The sequence below is a fragment of the Spinacia oleracea genome, chromosome 3 (genome assembly GCF_020520425.1).
Source record: "Spinacia oleracea cultivar Varoflay chromosome 3, BTI_SOV_V1, whole genome shotgun sequence".
NCBI lineage: Eukaryota > Viridiplantae > Streptophyta > Magnoliopsida > Caryophyllales > Amaranthaceae > Spinacia > Spinacia oleracea.
In genome coordinates this window covers 36,501,414-36,506,175 of record NC_079489.1, presented here as the reverse complement: position 1 = coordinate 36,506,175, position 4,762 = coordinate 36,501,414, and the positions used below count along the sequence as shown (strand labels likewise).

The following is a 4,762-nucleotide window of genomic DNA, read 5'->3' as shown; positions in this document are numbered from 1 at the left end:
TTTGTTGCCTATCTTGTTTAGTGTGGTTGGTGATTGATTTTTGTCTCAACTTGAAGAACTTACCTAAAATAGCAGGTCCAAAAGACTCAGCAACATCGTGCAGAGCTTGATCACAAGGAAGCTGACATCAAAAGAAAGAAGTGCAGCTTTATCAGCAGCAAAGTATGCAGAAGCTTGTCTAGAACTAGGATTGGAGGTGTGTGTTTTATATGTTGGGCTGTATTACTAAACCTCAGTTCTTGACTCCTTTGAGATGATTTTTCATCATGACACTTGCAACATTTTCAATTTTTTTGCTTTAGGGGAATAATGTGAGATTAGAACTGAGGGCTGTGGCATTTGATGAAGTGATGAAATGTAAGGGCTTGTTATCATTGATGTTATTGTCCTTGATATCATATCTTTCCGCCTCGCTGATAACAAAGACGAAGCACTGTAAGTTTACTATTTTCATTTCTTATTGCGAATTAATAGTCGCATTGATCGTATTGTTTGAACTAGTAATTTGACGACTAAATTAGGAGGGGAAAGAGAAATTTAGTTGATGGGTTAGTTAATTTGAATGGTGATTTTTCTAACTTTGATTGGAATTCTTATTACTAGATCTGACATTTATTCTCACAAAACAGAGCTTGTTAGTAGCATTTTTTTGTTTAATAATTTGTGACCAATTAGTATTTAAATCGTGTGTTGTTTGTTGATCTGATGATGCACTGGATATTCACTGAGTTATTAACGTTTAATTAAGCTAAATGTCTTCTTACTCCTTGACCTTTTGAGACTGTGCTAGAACCTAGAAGTGAATCCATATGGCTATTGGTGTTGGACTGTGTGTGTCACATCTTATTGAGATTCCAAATAGTTGGAGCATCTACGATCTACCACACATGTAGCACATAAATTATTTGGTAATTTTGGTAGTTAAGGGCAAATCAGATTCGGAGATCAATGTTGTTTCGCTATCCACTTGTCAATAAGCTACCTGTCTACCTCGAATTATTCAGTTTTGTTGTTGTCAGTTGGGTTCTTTCTTTTAGGAAATGAACCAGTTTACTTATTTGTAACAGAAGTATCAAACTTATTAATGAGGTCTTAGTGTAATGGTTGTGTATCCGATGAGAGTACATGTTGTTATTGCCCCTCTAATGAAGGGAAAGAGGGGGTTTCATATTTCATATGTTTGTAATTGTAAGGAACTTTTATCTGCACTAGAATTAAATTGGATTCAAGTCAGTACTTCGGGTTAATTTCAATTAGTTTAGTAGTATCATTTTTGTCTTCTTAGTACCCCGTATTTGCTAAGAATGTGCTTCAAACAGAAGCGTGGCACCGTTTGGTCAGTTTAGAATAGAAAGTGAGAATCATATGACTTATGAACTTATTAGTTGTTGTAATCAAAGGCTTCAAAAGGACCAATCTTTTGAAGATTGCGTTTTTTCCTTTTAATTAGCTGCATTATCAGCTCTTTGTATTTTTAAATTTCCATTCATGAATCACAGCATTGTGTAAGAACATGTAACAAATGACAGATTTGTGTTTGACCAAACCCATATTGTATCAGACCCGGACGCAAACTACAAGTACTGTCAGCATGATTCAAACATTGCCACGGGATATGGAGTTGAGTTGGTGCATTTTTATGCCTTCTGGCTAGCCAAGCGGTTGTTATGGAAGTAAGCTGAAGCTTCTGTTGTGGTGCGACTCTCTTTCCTGGAGGATTAAGGGCGTATACTATCATTCTTTTCATTGTCTGTTGGTATGTATATTCTATTCAGTCACCCATAATTATCATCGTTATGTTGTTGTCTTAGTCATATCTCTAAATTTACATCCGCGATCTACTTTTTTCTTTTAGTTATTTTCAGATTTAGTATTTTAATTTTACATTTACTGATTTATGTGATTATACATCTTAAATTAATGTCACGAGAAAAAACTTTTAAAGCCATTTTTAAAGCCTAAAATCAGTTTCTGATCATGTACATATTCCGTGTTTTTTGTGTGTCATTCTGATCTGCACATCTTTTGCGTTTCTGTACTGATGTTCTGTATTCTGATATGATCATGTTCCGCTTTTCTAATCTGCATTGATTCTTGCTGATCTACACAGATGCTTGGATCTGCTTGTCTTTTATCTCTGATATGTACTGCTGTATAGATCTGCTTTCTATTGCTGCCATCTGCGTTTCTTTTGTACAATTGCATTTGACATAAGTTGACTTGGGTTGACTCTCTAGTGAACCTAAGTCAACTTACTTACAACTTAATAATGAACAAATGGGTTAGCTCAAAATGATTCTTTGAAACATTAAACTAAGTCTAATGAACATGTAAAGGGTTTTAAATATTTATTTAAGTTCATTAGTTGAAAGTAAGGAGCGAAATAAGCTAGTTTAGTCGGAATGTGACCTATAACGATCAAACAAGCTTTATATGTGCATAACTTGACGAAAGTAGGTGATAATGAATCTTTGGAACATAAAACTAAGTGTATTAAACATGTAAAGAAATTTAAATACTTACTTAAGTTCATTGATTGAAAGTTAGGAGCGAAATAAGCCATTTTAGTCAAAATATGAACTATATTGAACTAACGAGCCTTAAATATGCATAACTTAACCAGAGTGGGTGATAATAAGTCTTTGAAACATAAATCTAATTTTATTAAACATGTAAAAGGTTTAAAATACTCATTTAGGTTCATTAGTTGAAAGTTGGGATCGAAATAAGCTATTTTAGTCAAAATGTGACCTATAATAATCAAACGAGCCATAAATGTGCATAAGTTTACCAAAGAGGTGATAATTAATCTTTGGAACATAAAAATAAGTGTATTAAACATGTAATTGTGTTTTAAATACTTATTTAAGTACATTAATTGAAAGTTAGGAGCGAAATATGCAATTTTAGTCAAAAAATGAACTATATTGAATTTAGGAGCTTTAAATGTGCATAACTTGACAAAAATGGATGATAATGAGTCTTTGAAACATAAAGATAAGTGTATTTAACAGGTAAAGAATTTAAAATACTCATTTAGGTTCATTAGTTGAAAGTTAGGAGCAAAATAAGCCATTTTAGTCAAAATGTGACCTACGATGATCAAACGAGCCTTAAATGTGTATAACTTGACCAAAGTAGGTGAGAGTGAGTCTTGGAAACATTAAACTAAGTCTAATGAAAATGTAAAGGGTTTAAAATACTTATTTAAGTTTATTAGTTGAAAGTTGGGAGCGAAATAAGCAATTTTAGTCGGAATGTGACATATAACGATTAAACAAGCCTTATAACTTGAACAAAGTAAGTGATAATGAGTCTTTTAAACATAAAATTAAGTATATTAAATATGTAGAACTTTTAAATAATTATTTAAGTTTATTAATTGAAATTTAGGAGCGAAATAAGTCATTTTGGTCAATATTGAACTAACGATCCTTAAATGATTATAATACGAACACCGTGGGTGATGATGAGTCTTTGAAACATAAAGTTAAGTGTATTAAAAATGTAAAGGGTTTAATATACTCATCTAGGCTCATTATTTGAAAGTTGGGACCAAAATAGGCCGTTTTAGTCAAAATGTGACCTATAATGATCAAACGAGCCTTAAATGTGTATAACTTCACCAAAGTTGGTGAGATTGAGTCTTTGAAAAATCAGACTAAGTCTAATGAACATGTAAAGGGTATAAAATACTTATTTAAGTTCATTAGTCGAAAGTTGGAGCGAAATAAGTCATTTTATTTGGAATGTGACCTATAACGATCAAACAAGCCTTATATGTGCATAACTTGACCAAAGTAGGCTCAAATGTGCATAACATCACCAAAATGGGTGAGAATGAGTCTTTTAAACATAAATCTAAGTGTATCAAACATGGAAAGACTTTAAAATACTCGTTTAAGTTCATTAGATGAAAGTTGAGACCGAAATTAACTAATTTTATTATTATATGGTTCATTATTTCTTTGTTTTGAACAAATTAAGTCTTATTTTATTGTACGATTCAATATTTATAATATAACTAAAGTGTATGTATATTTTTTGATGGTCGATCTTTTTAAGGTATTCAATAATCCGAGGGAGCGGCCTTTCACCTTTGAGGAGATAAATGAAGTTCGAGAAAAATTGGCAAACTTCATCACCAGTGATTGTCTTTGATATTTTCTTGTAAACTGAATCTTAAATTATGAATGTTAGTTTTTCATATGATTGTAATGTAATTGACTTTTATATTTATAATTATATACTATTTAATTTAATTATCTATATAATTGGATAATTTTTATGTGACTTATGGAGGTTAATCAGTGGCGTGGTCCAATTGTAATATGTAGCAGGGAAATCGGTTATACAACAAATCTAGATCACGTCGGCTCATTTATAGGCCAAGTGCGGCTCATTTATAAGCCAAGTGCGGCTCATTTTTATGCTTGTGCTGCCCATTTCTATGTCAAGTGCGGGCTCATTTTCAAATTTGGCAGCACCAAATATGTCAAGTGCGGGCACATATTCAAAATTGGCAGCACCAAATTTATCAAGTGCGGGCTCATATTCTAAAATTGGCAGCACAAAATATGTCAAGTGCGGGCTCATTTTCCAAATTGGCAGCACTTGAAACATCAAGTGCTGCCAATATTTTGGCAGCACTTGAGAAACATCAAGTGCGGGCAGGCCATGTGCTGCACATGTAAAAGCCCGCACTAAACCCCTTAAAATGAGCCCGCACTTGAGGTTTTTTCCTCTAGTGGGTGATAAATAT

At 32.8% G+C, this 4,762-nt stretch overlaps 1 long non-coding RNA gene across 1 annotated transcript; it reads left to right on the top strand.

Moving 5' to 3' along the window:
- Positions 1–1,657: 1,657 nt before the first annotated feature.
- On the top strand, positions 1,658–4,293 carry LOC130468946 (uncharacterized). The gene is made up of 2 exons (XR_008929321.1): positions 1,658–1,756; positions 4,066–4,293. It is a non-coding gene; the product is annotated as an uncharacterized lncRNA (long non-coding RNA).
- The last annotated feature ends 469 nt before the right edge of the window (positions 4,294–4,762 follow it).